We start from the raw sequence: 19,006 nt of genomic DNA on the forward strand, positions 1-19,006 counted from the left end.
TCCAGAGAAGACTGTGATGATGCTGGTAGGATGGGGGCTAGTGGAAGCACTAGAGATGTGGTAAAGATTGTATTGGCTCCTCTGAATGGGGTGAGTGTGACCACGATGCTTTCTTTCCATCTGTCTGGTCATGAGGTTGTGACCTATTTCTTGGATTCAAACATCGCTCTCATCTTGCTTGCCTTTGTTGTTTAAGTTTAGACCTTTGGAACTTTGCTGTATGTTTTATTATACCACTACTCTATGTATCCACCACCATACAAACTTTTGTTTTCTGAATATATTGGCTTTCTTTTAGCAAAATCACTTAAACCACTCATCATACATGTGGTCTTAAAATTTAGCTTGATCCTTGTGCAGTTTTTTAAAAATAGATTTTGTTGTGCAACCAAAAGATGCAGGGCTTTTTTTAAGTGGCTCTACCCAATTTTCATCTCATTTGAATGCCCTCAGGGTTTACCTCCACTTGATTAATTTGAGAAATCCTAATGAATTTTGGGATCTCATTCAATCTTTGCTAATACGTAGATGCTTGAGTCCAGGCTGGATCAGGTTCCACTGTCATTTGTATAGGGGAACCCCTAGTATTTGCATGATGATAACAAGTATTCCAATAATTATATTAGTATGTGCTCTAAGCACTGCTTCTCTGTGATCAGCACACTGGAGCTCATATCATCATAGTTTCTGGATGCTACTGCTACATAAATATTAAAAATAACTGCTAACCTATCTGGATTCGTGCTCTGATTAGATTCCATTGGTTTTTTTTCCCTAGTGAAATCGCATTTCTCTCTTGAAGAGTTACACTATGATCACAAATGCATCTTATGCAGATCTATCTAATTTTTAGAGAATCAGATTGGGAGTCAAGATTCCTGGATTCTATTCCCACTAATTTACTGTGTGATCTTGCATAAGCCTCAACTTCTGTGTCTTACTTTATTCAGCTGTATAATGGGGATAATGCTTTTTGCCTACCTCCTATAGGACTTGTGGGGCTTAATGTTTATAGAATACTTTGGGATCCTTAGATGACAGGTGCTTCTAAAAGTGCAGTCTTTTATTAAAGAAAATAATGTAGCTGGGCATTGGTTCAAACACACACACAACTGAAAATAAAAGATAAGTCGGCAAAGGTTTTAAAAAGGTATATAAAAGGGAAAATAGGAAAGGATAAGCAATATCTTGTTGCATGACTCCCTAGCTACTTTGTCTCTGTCGTATGCAGTGGTGGTGTAGGCATGTTGGACCCAGGATACTAGAGAGATGAGGTAGGTGAGGTAATGAAGAAGAAGCAGCTCTGTGTAGCTCAAAAGCTTGTCTCTCTCACTGACAAAAGTTGTCCAATAAAAGTTATTACCTCACCTACCTTGTCTCTCTTGTCTCTGTGTTGTCTGTTTAGATTGTGAGTTTTTAGGGCCTATATCTTACATGTCTGTAGAGCATCAGGCACAGCTATGCTGCTATAACAATAATAGTTTTAAATAAATGAACATTGGTAATGATATATGTTTGGATAAGATGCATGTAATTGTAGATATCGCTCTAGCATTGATGCAGTTGGAAAACTACTCTTCTGAAACCATCTGTTTGTGAGTAGATAGTGAATGAAGAAGGGGTCTCTGCATATTGCTGAATTAGCATGCTAGTTGCTGACATGATTGGGAGTTAGCAGTGACAAGATTGTATTGATCAGTCATTGGCAAGGATGTGTTTGTGAAGGAGAAGTTGATGGGACAGTCTTAGTGCTTTTCTGTCATTCCTAGCTAGTAGAAAATACTTATATTGGCCATTCATCTTGGTTCAAAGAAATATTCTCTTTTCTTGTTCACCATGAGTGAAGCTTTTCAAGTTTGGATGTAGGGGCTGCCTTTATACTTTAAAAAATTCATTGGTTATTGAAACTGAAAAGAATCAGGGAGTAATAATCTTCCCAATGAACAGTTTTAGGGTGAAATTTTTCACTAGTACTTAATGGCTAGAGCAGATTTCGTAAAAAGAGATTTAAAAACTGCAAGTGATGAGGAATTCATCCCATCCCTTGTACATTGTTCCAATGTTATGTTCATTTTTGTTCTTTAAAATTCTGATAGCACTCAAATTCCTGGTCTCTCCTATCCCTAAAAGAAAACTGGAAAGATTTTGTAGTCAACCAAACTTTCCTGCTTCATTTTGGACTTACTCTCATGCAGGATGGAATGTAAAACATACATCTCTGCAATATAGGCTGAGTTTGTTCAAGGGTGATAGCAGTTGTAGTGGGCTATATGACACCGCTACGCATTTTGTCCAAAATTCCCATTATTGCCGGGGTGCTAGAACAAATTTTTATAGTGGGGGTGCTGAGAGCCATTTAACCAAACTGTAGAACTGTATACAGTATAATGGAAACCACTTCAAGCAAGGGGGTTGCGGTAGCAGCTCTAGTTCCAGCACATAGGACTATTGCTGCTGCCATTTCAGCTCCATAAGTAGAAGCAACGTTGAAAGAGGTAGTTTAGAGAGGGCTCTTGTAGCCACTCGCATTGTGTTAAAAATGCCTGCTAACTTGCTCTGAGCAGGTTTAGGTGCCACAGTGATTTAAAAAAAATATTGGTGGCTGTAGGACTCTCTTTAATGGGCTCTGTAGAGGTTTCTTTGAAAATAACTTGTAGAGTGTCCCTTAACGTGCTAGCAGGAAATGGGTTTCTGCTGCAGCTTACAGGTGTGCAAGCTGGAGAAAGAAGGAATTGGCCATCTTTAAAAGAAGAGGGCAGACAGTAAGGAGAAAATGCTAAGAGGGGAATAGCAGCTTTGGTTTGCCCATTGGTTTTTGAAACATGTTCAGTCAGTTGGATGAAAATAACTCCTTTGACCAACTACTACTAGGTCCTGTCTTCCCCCAGTAAGGGCAATGACTTCAAGATCAGGGGAATAGTACTTTTAGATGGTAGTTCAGCTTTGGCCACGATCCCCTTAGAAAGGAAGTCAGTCAGTCTTTGGAGCTCCTGCCATGTTATTGGGGATGGTTGTGATAGCATTGAAAACTAGGGAGGGGATTCAAATACAAACTGTCTTCAAGGATGCAAAAATATTCAGCATGTCTTGCATTATTTTTAGTCAGTTTCCCCTGCTATGTCTCCTTGCTATGGTGGTATTGGGTTTCTTGCATTTACCCTGAGAACTACATTTCTTCCCCATGATGAGTTTTTCTGTGGCCACCCTGTTGCTCAGCTCTCTTTTCCTTTCCTTCAGATGGAATGTAGGGAAGGTCCTGCTTCTATAAATTCAAGAACCCATTCCTAAAGTAACAAGTCTGCTTGGCCTTACAATAGATTTCTGAATCTCCCAAACCAATATCAGGGGTCGAAATTCAGCAGTGTGACTCATGTCCCTTGCCATCCCCTTTTGTACTGTTGAAATTCCCCTGAAGGACCCTCTCCCACAGCTGTGCTGCTAATGCAGCACATTGTCCCACAGCAAAAATAAAAGTAGCAGTGACTGTGCCATCTTCACTCTGCCACTTGTCAGGTAGCCTGGGCACCAGCACCAGAGACCTTCTCTCTAAGTTTTGTTTTTTCCCTCCCCGTAGGGAAATTTCAAAGCTGTATGCTAATTGGGTGCATTGTAGGCAGCAGGGAGGAGAAGATGTGGGAAGTTGCCTGTTCCCATATTGAATTTAAACTCCCAGAAATGCATAGTTTGTTTACTGGCATCAAGAAACCTCATGCATCTTGCAGCACACTTTCTGTGTTAGGGGTGTTCTTGAACTGACAGCAGAAGACCTTTGCTACAATCTATTTGAGATTACAGGCTTGTGTACAATGGCAGTTAACAGTGCTGCAACTTTCTCGCTCGGGTGTGAAAAAACACCCCCCTGAGTGCAGCAAGTTGCAGTGCGGTAAAGCGCCAGTTTAAACAGTGGCTGTTTACCTTGTTGAGGTGGTGGGTTTTTGTTTTTTTTAAGAGCGGTGGGAGAGCTAGTATCGATTTACAGAGTGGTGCACTGTGGGTAGCTATCCTACAGTCTCCGCTGCCCATTGGAATTCTGGGTTAAGCTCCGAATGCCAGATGGGGCAGAAACAGTCGTGAATGGTTTTGGGTACATGTCGTCAGTCGCCCCTCCTTCTGTGAAAGCAATGGCAGACAATCGTTTTGAGCCTTTTTTCCGTGCAGATGCCATACCACGGCAAGCCTGGAGCCCGCTCAGCTCACTGTCACTGCTGCTGTTGTGTCCTGGGTGCTGCTGTCAGCAGACGGTGTACTGGGATGGCTAATCGTCATCATCTGCTGCAACTCTGCTCTCCTGCTCTTGTAAATGAGCTCAGTCTCTATAGCAAATTTCTCCATGTTGTCGTCATCCACTGCTTCCGCTGCAACTCTGTTCTCCTGGTGGCATGAATCCACCTTGCAGGTCGTCTCATCGTTCTGTATAAATATCTATTCTCGTGGCATCCGTCGTCATCCACCGCTTCCGCTCCAACTCTGTTCTCCTGCAGACACCATACCACGGCAAGCATGGAGCCTGCTCAGCTCACCGCTGCTGTTGTGAGCATTGTAAACATCTCACACGTTATCCTGCAGTATGTGCAGAACTGCAAAAGGAGGCGACGACAGCGCAATCACGATAGTGATGAGGACATGGACACAGACTTCGCTCAAAGCACAGGCCCTGGCATTTTGGACATCATGGTAGTAATGGGGCAGGTTCCTGCCATGGAACACCGATTCTGGGCCCGGGAAACAAGCACAGACTGGTGGGACCACATAGCGTTGCTGGTCTGGGGTTATTTCCAGTGGCTGCAAAACTTTCGCATGCGTAAGGGCACTTTCATGGAACTTTTTGGCTTGCTTTCCCCTGCCCCAAAGTACAAGAATACCAAGATGAGAGCAGCCCTCACAGTTGAAAAGCGAGTGGCGATAGCCCCCTGGAAGCTTGCAACGCCAGACAGCTACCAGTCAGTCGGGAATTAATTTGGAGTGGGTAAATCTACTGTGGGGGCTGCTGTTATCCAAGTAGCCAACGCAATCAAAGATCTGCTATTATCAAGGGTAGTGACTCTGGGAAATGTTCAGGTCATAGTGGATGGCTTTGCTGCAGTGGGGTTCCCTAACTGTGGTGGGGCCATAGACGGAACGCATATCCCTATCTTGGGACCGGACCACCTTGGCAGCAAGTACGTAAACCACAAGGGGTACTTTTCAACGGTGCTGCAAGCACTGGTGGATCACAAGGATTGTTTCACCCACATCAACGTGGGATGGCTGGGAAAGGTGCATGGTGCTCGCATCTTCAGGAACTCTCGTCTGTTTGACCAGCTGCAGGAAGGAACTTATTTCCCAAACCAGAAAATTACTGTTGGGGATGTTGAAATGCCTATAGTTATCCTTCAGGACCCAGCCTACCCCTTAATGCCATGGCTCATGAAGCCATACACAGGCACCCTGGACAGTAGTAAGGAGCAGTTCAACTATAGGGTGAGCAAGTGCAGAATGGTGGTAGAATGTGCATTTGGATGTTTAAAAGCTCGCTGATGCAATTTACTGACTAGGTTAGACCTCAGCGAAACCAGTATTCCCATTGTTATTGCTACTTGCTGTGTGCTCCACAATATCTGAGAGAGTAAGGGGGAGACGTTTATGTGGGGTGGGAGGTTGAGGCAAATTGCCTGGCGGCTAATTACATGCAGCCAGACACGAGGACAATTAGAAGAGCACAGCTGGGTGCCCTGCACATCAGAGAAGCTTTGAAAACCAGTTTCATGACTGGCCAGGCTACGGTGTGACAGTTCTGTTTATTTCTCGTTGATAACCTGCCCCCTTCGTTGACTCTACTTCCCTGTAAGCCAACCGACCTCCCTGCTTTGATCACCGCTTTCAGAGGCAATAAAGTCATTATTGTTTCAAAATCATGCATTCTTTGTTAATTCATCACACACATAGGGGGAAAACTCGCAAGGTAGCCCTGGAGGGATGGGTGATGAGGGAAGCACTCGGGCGGGGGGGAGGGCAGTGTGGTGGATGAGGGGAGGAGGGAAGGACAAGGCCACACTACAGTTCAAAACTTATTGAATGCCAGCCTTCTGTTGCTTGGGCAATCCTCTGGCGTGGAGTGGCTGGGTGCCTGTAGCCTCACTGCCACGCGTTATTGAGGGTCTGGTTGAGGAGGATATGGAACTTGGAGAGGAGGGCAGGAGGTTATACAGGGGCTGCAGCGGCGGTCTGTGCTCCTGCTGCCTTTCCTGCAGCTCCACCAGATGCCTGAGCTTATCAGTTTGCTCCCCCATTAGCCTCAGCATTGCATCCTGCCTCCTCTCATTGTGCTCCTCCCTCCTCTCATCGCGTTCATTTAGCGCTTTCCTGGACTCTGCCATTGTTTGCGTCCATGCATTCTGCTGAGCTCTTTCAGTGCGGGAGGACTGCATTAGCTCTGAGAACATGTCATCACAAGTGGTTTTTTTTCACCTTCTAATCTGCACTACCCTCTAGGACGGAGATGGTAGAGAAACATTTGCAGCTGCGGGAGGAAAAAAAAGGAGAGTAGTATTTAAAAAGATACATTTTAGAGAACAAAGGGAAGACTTTCACACTGAATAAGCAATACACATTACATAGCACATGTGCTTTTGGTACAAGGTCGCATTTTGCCTCTTGTATTGAGTGCCTGCCGGTTTGGTGTGAGACATCACACATGCTCGGCTGGGCAATAGAATTCGGCTTGCAGGCAGCCATGGTAAGGCAAAGGGTTTCGGCTTCTTCAACCTTCATAACATGTGGGAATGGTTTCAAACAGCAGTGCCCTCCTTTTTCATACCAAGCAAAGCCCGCTGGATTGGCCATTTAAAAGGAGGGGCTGCGGTTTTAGGGTGAATGTGCGGCACAACCTCCCCCCACCCCAATTCTCAGATGATCATTTCATCCCCCTCCCCCAATTCTCTGGGATGATCGCTCCCCCCCCCCCCCCAAACTGTGTGGCTAGTATCAGGAAAGATCCATGTCATCCAAACGTGAACCGCTCAGCTGTGCGGTGGGGGGGAGGCCCGTTCATGCTAACAGTGGGGATGGCTTCTTTTCAGCCAAAGGCAAACAGCCCAGCAGGAAGAGGCACCTCTGACCTTTTCCTTGGCATGGTAAAGTGTCCTACCATGGAGGACAGAATAAGGCTGCCCTCTCCAGAAACCTTCTGCAAAGGCTTTTAGAGTACCTCCAGGAGAGCTTCATGGAGATGTCTGGGGATGGAGCGGAAATCCTCCAAGGACACGTTAACAGATTTTTCCAGTAGCTATACTGGCCACGAATGCATCCCAAGTCTTCAGGGCAAATTACTAATTAAACACACTTGCTTTTAAACCCTGTATTATATTTACAAAGGTACACTCACCAGAGGTGTCTTCTCCGGCTTCATGGTCCGGGAGCCAATGGAAGGGTTGGGAGGGTATTGGCTTCAGGGTGATGAACAGTTCCTGGCTGCCGGGGAGAAGGAATTCTCTGCTTGCCTGCTATGCGCTATCCTCTACCACCAGCACCACCTCCTCCTCCTCTTCCTCATCCCTGTTGCGTGAGACTCCCCCCTTGCAGGTGTCCACGGACAGTGGTGGGGTAGTGGTAGGGGCTCCCCCTAAATTGCATGCAGCTCATCATAGAAGCGGCATGAATGGGGCTCTGACTTGGAGTGACCGTTTGCCTCCTTTGTTTTTTGATAGGCTTGCCTGAGCGCCTTAATTTTCAAGCGGCACTGCTGTGTCTCCCTGTTGTAGCTTCTGTCCATCATGCCCTTGGAGATTTTGGCATATATATATTGGCATTTTGTCTTCTGGAACGGAGTTCTGCCTGCATGGATTCTTCTCCCCATACAGCAATCAGATCCAGTACCTCCCATTCGGTCCAGGCTAGAGCTCTTTTGCAATTCTGGGACTGCGTGGTCACCTGTGCTAATGAGCTCTGCATGGTCACTTGTGCTGATCAGCTCGCCACGCTGGCCAAACAGGAGACGAAATTCAAAAGTTCCCGGGGCTTTTCCTGTCTACCTGGCCAGTGCATCTGAGTTGAGAGCGCTTTCTAGAGCGGTCATAGTGGAGCACTCTGGGATAGCTCCCGGAGGCCAATACTGTCGAATTGCATCCACACTACTCCAAATTCAACCTGGCGAGGTCGATTTTAGCGCTAAACCCCTTGCCAGGGAGGAGTACAGAAATTGATTTTAAGAGCCCTTTAAGTCAACAGAACGGGCTTGGTCATGTGGATGGGTGCAGGGTTAAATCAACCTAATGCTGCTAAATCCGACCTAAACTCGTAGTGTAGACCAGGGCTAAGCTATAATGTGTAATGGCTCAGACTTGTGTTTGCTTCTAAAATTCCATAATGTGGTAAGGAACAATATCGGCCCTGTCTAAGGCCCTGATCTCTCATGTACTGAAGTACATGAGTTATTTTACACACACACAAGGTATCTTGGCGCTGTCTTCAGTTGAACAGCTTGTGCATAAAGCAACCCATGCTTATGTATTTGCACTATGCGTTTTTTCTTGGGCATATCTGTACGCTGTGCTTGTGGCAAATACTTAAATTCTCACGGACGAGTCCACTTTCTAAGCAGACATTTTGCTTATGTTGATCATAGCTACTTTGCAGCTTGTGTAGATATAGACGTACTTGTGCTAGCTTTTAATTTAGCTAGCTTGCTGAAAAGAGCGATAAGAATGTGTGGCGTGGGCTGCCAGTGCAAGTGTGGACCCAGGAAGGGGTGGTGGAGAGGGGGTGGTGAGCTTGTGCAGCCTGAGCTGAAGCCTGCACTGCCATGTCTCTGCTATTTTTTGCGAGCTAGCTAGATTAAAGCTAGTGAGGCTACATCCCTGCTTGTAGTAGAGACAGAGCTGAATCTGCACATGAACAATTGCCCTTTCTCTAAAACAATGTCCGTGAAAAGGCTGGAACCACTGGAACCCAGCCGCTTTCTTTCTCAGTAAGAAACATTGCTTAATGTGGTGGTATGTTGGTTTTTTTTTGTATTGTAGGAATTATTTCATGATACTGAAGTAAACTTGCAGCCAAAGGCTTCTGTAGTCAAACACCTCATCTTTACCGTAGCTTTTAGGGCCAAATTCAGCAAAGCACTTCAGCACATTCGTAAGTCCCACTGAAACCACTGGGATTCAAGCATGTTGTTAAATGCTTTGTTGAATTAGGGCATTAATCAGTTGTAAAAGCCACTTAACTGCCTTCTGCTTCTATTTTATTCTCTCTGATATTATGGTAGTTACTAAGAGCCCTAGTCCTGATCCAGGGGCCTGTTGTGTTAGGTGCTGTCCACACAGAACAAAAAGATGGTCCCTGCACTTTATTCCTCAAACATAGGTTGATAAATGCAGTTTCTGGGTTGAGACCACCTAGCTGATTTGTTTTCTTCAGTTGTGCTATATTATGGCAGTAATGGCCAGAAATGTGTTTGGAAAGCACCTAGAACATAAGGTGACACGATCTTTCCTCTGAAGAGTTTACAATCTACATACACTGATGGCAAATGACTAATTGTTTCCCTTTATCAGCTAGCTCTTCACCTGAAGTATAAAATGACTCATCAGTATTTAATGTGTAGCGTACTTAACTGTTCAGTGTGTGTGGTTTTTTGCATATTATTTTTCTTTCTCCCTGAAACGTTCTCAAACCCACATGCTGTGCCTGAAAACTTAAGTGGACACCTTATAGCTAAAGGACTAAATGTTCTAGCTTGAAGGCTTATGAAAGATGAGAGGCCACAACTGTTCAGGGATAGTGGCAACAGGAGAGCTGTTAGGATATTGCCCTTGGACCGTTCTTGGGGCTCAATTTTTCAATAACATCTGGCTAGTAAGTGGTTAAATTTTGAAACCTCCTCCAAGGAAGGAATGGGAAGGGAAGAAAAATGTAACAGAGTTAGAGAGATGGCAGATTTTCTATGAGTAAATTTGCAACTGAGTTTTCATTGTAAGACTGATTTTGTGTGTGACACCCTCCACCCCCAGTAGAAAATCCCAGATTTGCCTAAATTAGTTAAACTCTCACAACTTGAAATAAATGGGACAAAGGGGTTGCTGAGTTGTGACACTAAAATACTTTATCAACTCTTGTGAATTTTTTTGCCACTTCGTAGCAAACCACTAAAAAGCAGTAGAAAAAGGAAACCTAGTTTACTGGACTCCTTTAGCGGAGATTAAATTCACATCACCAAAATTTAGCTGATTAAATTATAATTTAAAGAGGTAATGGTTCTAGGTTGGCATAGCATGTCAAGTGAGTGCTGGAGACCTAAGCTTTCGTATTTGTATGGGTATCTATACCTAATATAAAAATATGCATTAAAGTAAGATCCTGTTGTTTGCAGAGAGAGGTGCAAAATGTTACCTTAACGTGGACACTAAGGGGAATGTAAGAATGGCCATACTGGAACAGCCCAATGGTCCATCTAGCTCCGTATCCTGTCTCTGATAATAGCCAGTGCCAGATGCTTTAGAGAAAATGAACAGACCAAGACAATTATCAAGTGATCCATCTCCTGTCATCCACTCCCAGCTTCTGGAAATCTGAGGTTTAGGGACACCCAGAGCATGGGACTGTGTCCCTGATCATCTTGGCTAACAACCGTTGATGGACCTATCCTCCATGGACTTATCTAATTCTTTTTTGAACCCAGTTATACTTTTGGCCTTCATAATATCTTCTGGCAATACGTCTACAGGTTGACTGTGCGTTGTGTGAAGAGGTGCTTCTTTTTGCTTTTTTTTTTTTTTTTTTTTTTTTTTTTTTTTTTTTTTTTTTTTTTTTATAAAACCTGTTGCCTATTAATTTCATTGGGTGACCCTGGTTTCTTTGGGGACCTGTCAATGAATGGGGTGGGGGGTGATGGCGGTAGATTTTTCCATGAAGAGACTTGGGATGGGGATTAGGCTTTGTGAGAAAGGAATTTCCTAAAGCTTGTGCAGGAGTGTGGCGTTCTCACCTCTCATAGACCTCAGAAAGTTGAAAGGAGAAGGGGAATACTCTTCCATCTCCTTTCCCCTCAAGCCCTCTCCTCTTACCCAGTCTCCCACTTCCACCACAGGCCCCCTGAGATTAGTAGTCAGGAAGCACTGCTGTAGAAGTTGAGATCTACAGGGGGCTTGAGAGAGCAGGAGAATTGAGGGGAAGAGTCAGTGGAACTGGTCTGTCAGAGAGGAACATCCCTAATGAGTCATAGGAAGATCACTTGGCCCTGGGAAGCCTTAGAGTCCCAGAACTCTGCATAAATTCACACCATACTATGCACTATGAATATAAGAAATTCTAATAGTTATCCTCCCCATACTATTGTGTAGTATTGTGTTACTGTGCCTGGGTCACCTTGTCTGTCAAATGTGATGGGTAGGACGCTACCAAATTCACGGCCATGAAAATACGTCACAGACTGAAATCTGGTCTATTGTGTGCTTTTACCCTATCTACAGATTTCACAGAGAGACCAGCGTTTCTCAGATTGGGAGTCCTGACCCAGAAGAGAGGGGCAGGGTGGGGGTGAGGAGTTGCAAGGTTATTTTGGAGGGGTTGCGGTATTGCCACCCTTACTTTTGCACTGCATTCAGAGCCAGGCGGATGGAGAGCAGCAGCTGTTGGCTGGGCACCCAGCTCTGAAGGGAGCACCCCACTAGCAGCAGTGCAGAAGTAAGGGTTGCCATACTATACCATGCCACCCTTATTTCTGCTCTGCTGCTTTTAGAGCTGGGCGGCTGCTGACTGAGGGCACAGCTGTGCAGGCAGCAGTGCAGAAATAAGGGTGGCAATACCATACCATGCCATGCTTGCTTCTGCATTGCTGCCTTCAGAGCTGGGCAGCTGGAGAGCCGTGGCTGCTGGCTGGGAGCCCAGCTCTGAAGGCAGAGCCGCCACCCGCAGCAGTGCAGAAGTATGGGTAGCAGTACTGCAACCCCCTCCCCCACAATAACCTTGCGACCCCTCCCCCTCAAAGCTCCTTTCTGGGTCAGGATCCCTACAATTATAACACTGTGAAATTTCAGTTTTAAATAGCTGAACTCATGAAGTTTACGACTTTTAAAATCCTATGATTGTAAAATTGACCAAAATGGACCTTGACTTTAGTAGGAGCCTGGCGATGGGTTAGTCCTGAGGAAGTCCAGAAATAGAGGCTGTATGAGTTAATGCTCCCATTCTGTGTCACTTACGAATTTTATTAATGTTTTTGTCACCATATATTGGAGGAGTCCCATGTAAATTAATATCCATGAACTTTCTCCAGGGGAACTGTGACGACATCATCTTGGAACTTGATGGCCCATTTCTCAGTTTTCTCTGTTCCTGCTCCAGGCAATTCAGTCTTCCACTCCTGGATAGGCAGATTCCTGTGTTTCTGAATGATTGATTCATCTGGCCAAATCATAGTTTGTTTTTACTTTGGGAAGTGAAAAAAGTCCAACAAAACAAGCAGTGGGCCAGCAACCTCTTGCTGGGTATTCTATCTGACTCCAGGCTTAATAGGCCCTCTGACTTTCCCACATTCTTCCTGTGCTCCCTGGCCATGTCTGCATTATAGGTGCTGCAGATGTCCTGCTGTAGTGTAGACTTCCTACGTCCCATGCTAATCCACCTCTCTGAGAGGTCGTAGCTAGGTTGATGGAAGAATTCTTCTGACAATCTGGCTGTGTCTACAGCAGGGGAAGGTGATCTAATTTTTCACAGTCCTGAACGATGTAGCTAAATATAAGTATATATGTGTGTCTCTAGGTGTTTTCTCTGGGCTCATTATAGATAAGCTCAGAGTACTTTCTGCCACCCATCTTTATCTACTGTAGGAGAGCCTTCTTAGTCCCCACAGGTTTCTCCTTGCAGGTCTCGCCGTCTTATAGAAAGCCTCAATGCCCATCACTTGGGGAGTCAGTTAACTAGGCACAAAGTGGGGTTGAGACCAACTCCCTGAAAGGGCCAGCTCTCCTTGGGGCAGGATCATAATCGAGTTTGTATATTTCATCAATGTTATGGCTATTGAACCTGTTCTGTTTCCGTTTAATGAGTAACCTTCTTCTGAGTAAAATGGCCACCATGGTTTTTCTGTTATGTATTGTTTGGTGTCACTTCCCTGCACTCCTAGCAAGAGAAAATATTTTCATACAAGAGGCACTTAAAGGAAGTTGGCTCTTAAATAACAAGGTGATAGGTGCCTTTTACATGTGAGACAAAGAAATAAAATGTTGGTTATTTTGATGCAATTTCATGGGCTTTGACATAAAAGGGGATATATTTTGGGCAAGATTAAAATATACATGAAGACCTCCGTCGTACTATGTTGATGGGGAGAGAGAGATGATCTAAGCGCAGGACAGGGAGCCAGGAATTCTGAGCTCTGAATCCCTGCTCTGACACTGTCTTCCTCTATGATGTTGAGAAAATCACTCAAACTCTGTGTTTTCCCCAGTTTTTGAAATTGGGATCATACCTCCCTTACAAGGGTATTGTGTGGATTAGCCAACTGTGGTTTGCAAAGTACTTTCAAGATTTGTAAGTGCTAAGATAAGCGGTGGGATGTTTAGGGCTTATATAGGCATTGCCTATCTCTGTCATAAGCTGCCTTACTTTGAAACATTGTATCTTAAGAGATAAACGTGTTGAAGGCATTGCGTTCAGATGATGATAATACTGCCATTCATATGATGGCTCTGCAATAACTTAGATTGAGGGGCTTCACCATCAATGAACTGGCATTGCTATCTGCTGTCTCCATGACAGCAGATGCTGTCATATACGCTTCTAGAGTCTATTGAAGAAGAGATAGGTACGTTTACTACTTTCCCTATCAATGAGCTTTCTAACAGTAAAAACTGTTAAAATATCTTAACATTTCTAAAAATATTGTTGGCTAATTTTGGGTGTCTCATAACAAGAGAATGCTGTTCAATTGCATGCAGTGTTTGGCTTGTCCATTTTAATTTTTAAAAATAAAGTGGTAGCTTTAAAGTTATAAAGAGGATAATTATGGTGGAGTTTGATATAATGAGCCAGGCTACAGTCACCTTGCTTCAAAGAGAGTTGCAGCAGACATTATAAAAAAGAGTGTAGTGCTTCTGCTGTTAGTGATAGCTCCTAATTGTGTAAGGGCAGAATGGGCTAGTGCCCTGACATAGTAAAGTGGTTTGTGAGGCGCCTTTTCCATTGCAGGATAAAAGTGAAACAGTCCTTGATTAACAATGCTATGGGAAGCACAAGGCTAGTTATTGTGATTCACTGAGAAGTTGGTGTGAGACTCAATACAATAGCATTTCCACAGAACACACCAAGTTAATTACAAAAGCTACTTTGAAAATAGACCAACTTTGTTATTTGTAATTCTCATTTCCGAGCATATGAAACAATAACCAATAGAGTAAAGATGTAAAAAGAGTAAAGTGGATCTCTATCCAGACATCCCTCATAGAGAAAAGAACAAACCAATGTAGACCCACCAGCTGTATCAGTCTCTATTGCTTTAACATGATTTCCCTCTTCCTGAGGGGATGAGATTCTTAACATCCCTGTTGAATTCTTGAGGAACTCTCCCTACATTCTTCCAGCATGGTTTACGCCTCCACATTACAGCCACTTTTGTCCCTAGCAGAAGTCTGGATGGGATTCCTTTCAGAGCCTGTCAGTGCTGCACATTAATTGGCCTGGGCTCTGAGAAATGAACGAAAAGTGGCACTGGTGCTCAGCCCATGCTTGCTGAAGAGAAGAGAGCAAAGGATCAGGAATCAGAGTTGATAGTGTAGAGGAGCATTACTACTAGGCTCTGTGCCACGCCATACTCTGTTTAAAATCCCTAATGGGTTAAAATGTTGAAGTACTAAAGAGGAAATAAGTATACAACGTCCATTAACAATCATTGGTAGCCTCGGTTGAATACTTACTCCAGTGGACCCCATTATCAGGAGAAAAATCTATCTAATTTAGGATATTGTGCTCTGCCATGGTACATCAGGCCACTTAGAGTACAGCTTTGTCTTGCTTTAGTTTTACTGTTACTGTCACTGTCTTAAAAGATGGATTTCTCCATCTAAAATGAAATTTTTATGAGCATGCAAATGCAAAGTGAACCAAGAGAAAATTTTGCTCTTTTATGAATTCCAATAATAAAAAGCTGCTCCACTAGTAGGTGTGTTTAAAAGGCCACTGAAATACCAAATTTACATATACGGTAATATTTTCCAGGCGTCATCCTTCACCCATCAAACTTTAAAACTAATCAACATCAAACATGCAAAATGAGACACATAATGGAGTCTGGCTATGCTATTTAGCAAGGTTTGAGATCCATCTGTGGTAGCATCAGCTCCCAGTTCTTTGTTGTTTACATCAGTTAGAAATTTCAGAAAGTATTTGTCTTCAGATGCTAATTGTGATTTAGAAATTAAAAAGAAACCCTGATGATGGGATGATATTTCTTTTTTGGTATTAAAGAAAAAATCCATTAAGAGCATGTCAGCACCTATTGGATAACAGATATAAATTACAAACGTATTTAATACTGCAAAAGAATATCACATAAACTAGACAGCTGCGAACAGTTCGTAGTGCTTGCCTTAGAATTCAGCATGCATGCATTCCCGCCCAAGAGTGAGAAATCCTGTCTTGTGTAGATGTACAGCGGAGAGCTTATAGAGTGATCCGAGTTCAGTGCTTTGGGTAATTTTTGTTGTCTGGCCCCTACAATGACAAATCATGTCTTTTTATTTGGACATAAAAGAGGCTTTCTTACTTCAAAGCAACTGTAGTACTTTATGTGATGGAGAGAAAAGAGTGTGCAGTGTCTGCTTTTAAAGTTCCATGGTTATATAGCTCCCCTTCATCTGCCCACTGCCCTTCCCTTTGCTGTCCTAGCTGTTCGTAATTCACTGCCGGGCAGCATCACAGTTTTTAGCAGGATGGCTGTAGTACAGAAATTATGACGTCGGACAGTGTGTTGGGGATAATCAGAAGAAGCACCCGAGGCTTGTACTTTGAATCCTTGATTTAAACCAGGTGAATGAATTTGTAAGATTGTTCCTCTATAATAATTACCATTTGGTTTTCTTTATTTTTCAGGAGTGTGGTGGAACATTTAACCTGTTTATTTGTTAATCATGTTATAGCCACTAAATAATAAATGAACATGTATATAACCATTTTTGGAACAGAGAATGCCATTTGCCTAGGGGAATAGTGTTTCTGGTTATGTAAGTTTATTTGTCCAGTAGAGTACTCATACTGGAGAGTGAGCAGTCGGCACTTATTTTTCCTTCTTCCAGACTTGTGATTGACTAATCCGAAGAAACCACTTAAGCTCCTAACACTGTAATTATTGCTACCCCTTTCTCTCATATCCCTTTCTCTTAGGGAAATATAATAATATCTAGGAGAATGAACAAATAGTTATTTGTTAATTGATGCTTTTATAATCCTGAACTCTTTATGGTACTGAGCAAGTTTATCTTCAGCCATGCAGTTGTCTATTAGATTGGCAGTCCATTGTAGTCAAGATATAGCTTTGTTTTTGTCTTAAAGTAATTTGACTTGTGCCCAGATTTTAAAGGTATTGAGGCATCTAACTCTTGCTGAAATCAATGGGTGTTAGGCACCCAAATACCTTTAAAAATCTGGCCCTTCGAATTTGTCTTCGCAGCTCTGCAGCGCTGGCTACAGAGTGAATTGCAGCATGCGCTCACATGTTGCTCTGTAAATGCCCCATGTAGTCCCTGCTAGCGCAAACTAAAAGGTGCCTAGTTTGCATTATTAATATGAACTAGTCACCTCTTAGTCGCATTAGCAGAGTCTGAATGGGACAGTTGTGGCTCAGTGCTTTGGCGTGCTGCAGTTTACACCCCCATAGTCAGCACTGTAGGGCCATGTAAACTTAGGTACCATTTGTGTGTTCTGAAGTAACTCAGTAACTACTTTCCATGGTTCTGTTAGTTCTTTTCTTTTTTTTAGTTGTTGATAATCTCTAGTAGTAGAAATACATTTGTATTTTCTGCCTGATCATGGTGATCTCTCTCTCTCTCTCTCTCTCTCTCTCTCTCAATTTGCAGTGACTAGGAAGTGATTGAACAACTTTCAGCTGTCTTCTTTCTGCATTGTAGTGGCATTCCCTAGAACAGTGGGTGGAGAGAGAATTTTCTGAAAATCCCACTCTTGAGTTTGTACGTAATATTAGAAATTCCAGATTACTTGTGCTGAGGAATCCATGACACTGTGTATTTATTACCTATTTCTCTTTTTCACATATCTGGAAATGGACACTATTTCCATTTTACATGAATGTCACCCCAAATCTGTAATCCCTAATATTAGCTGATTCAACCAGATGCTGAAATGTCCATTTTAATAACCTATTTTATGTAGGCAAAAAAGGAAACAGAAGAGCAAATTTCTTCCTTGGCCTACAGCAGTACAAAGTTTTGTTATTGAACAGAACCCTGCTATGTCATGATAGCTTTAGGCACTGAAGTATTATAGTGCCCGATGGTGCTTGGTTCCAGAAAGAAACTGGAATATACTGATCCTCTTAAACTATGAAGTCGGAAGCTTGAGGAGCATGTTCTCGTATAATTTGCTTTAATACACTTTGTGAGCTCCAAAGGGGCCACTGACACTAAGATTAAGATGCCACTTTGCCAAGCTGCTTACCATTAAAAAAACAAATGGCGTTTCCTTGAGCGGTTTACAAGTAGGTCTTGAGTGCAGAAAAGGAATGGTATGGTATGAGAGGGAAGAGGCCTTGCCTCGAAAGAAGAGTCAGAATGGGTTATTTGTGTCAATAGGTCCTGTACCTCCAATTGTTTTTCTTTCACCTTTTCATACAGACTATTGCAATTCATTTGAACAGAATACAGGTTGAAATTTTATTTATAATGTCAACACTTTAAATCAATAAGACAGTTACTGGAGGTGGAAAAATCAAGCACATTCCAGGAATGGTAAAGCAATAATGTTAATACAATAAACTTTCTTGTTACCCACTTCCCCAGACACATTGTGAAATAAGTATTGACTAAATGGAAAAGTTGGTTATACTGAAGTTTTATATATGCATGTAGGAATTCCACACACAAGAACTGAGCCCAAACTGCATTTTTTAATTAGTCAAATTCAATTTAGGTTAGAGTTGGTTACTTCATGCAAAATAGCTGCCAAATTAAAGAGCCACATTAAAAACATAAGTAAAACCCAACATTATTCTCCAATTCATGGGTTTAATAAGAAAAAGGAATAAAGTCAAAACTGCTTTTTACAGTTTAAATCTGCAAACACTAATGTAAAATCAGTGGGACTAAATCATGTACGTAAAGCTACTCGTGCATAAAAGTTTGCAGTATTAGAGCCTGTATTTGTTGAAGTATTTATCAGAAAAGCCTACAGAATTAGGAATCCCCGTTATGTAAACAAAAGCGTATATTACTTTCCAAGTTTTAATACAAAACGTAAGTAGAAAATTTATGAAGTTGCTGTTCTTAGATATTATTTGACTTTTCATCAAGAGGTTCATCTTTCTCCATTAATTTGACTATTCCAAAAATTCCACCACGTCATCTGAAGACATGTTCTTTAGCGTCTTTTAGTATGATGAAACTTAGCATCGAGAAGAATTGGACAAAATAAAACCCTAATTAAGGACACTTAAGTAACTTCTCTTCTTCAGTCTTAGATTTATTTAGATATATCTGGGGAAAATATAGACTTGTTAACTAATATAATGAATCTTCCCTTTTGATTGCCAAACCTGACAGACATCCGAGACTGGACTTTTGCCTGTTATGTTTATAAAAAATCTTAATAAAGAAAAGACATCTAAGGATACTGTATGAGGTTTGCTTTAAGGAAGATAAACAGTTGGACCTAAGCCTGTATTAAAGGTTTTCTAGAAAAAGCAAAATGCTTAAAATAAAAGCACTTTAGGGTAATGGTATATAAATAATGACAAGATAAATGCTGCTTTGTTTTTTTGCTACAGAAAAATCAAGTCTAGTTGTATTGACCCATTTGCTTGGGTGGA

At 42.6% G+C, this 19,006-nt stretch overlaps 1 protein-coding gene across 6 annotated transcripts in view; it reads left to right on the forward strand.

Moving 5' to 3' along the window:
* The window catches only part of TULP4 (TUB like protein 4), a 273,173-nt gene that overhangs the window by 14,235 nt on the left and 239,932 nt on the right, over positions 1 to 19,006 (forward strand). The gene's annotated exons all lie outside the window — the stretch shown is intronic.

The sequence above is a fragment of the Dermochelys coriacea genome, chromosome 3 (assembly GCF_009764565.3).
Source record: "Dermochelys coriacea isolate rDerCor1 chromosome 3, rDerCor1.pri.v4, whole genome shotgun sequence".
In the NCBI taxonomy this organism is placed as follows: Eukaryota; Metazoa; Chordata; order Testudines; family Dermochelyidae; genus Dermochelys; species Dermochelys coriacea.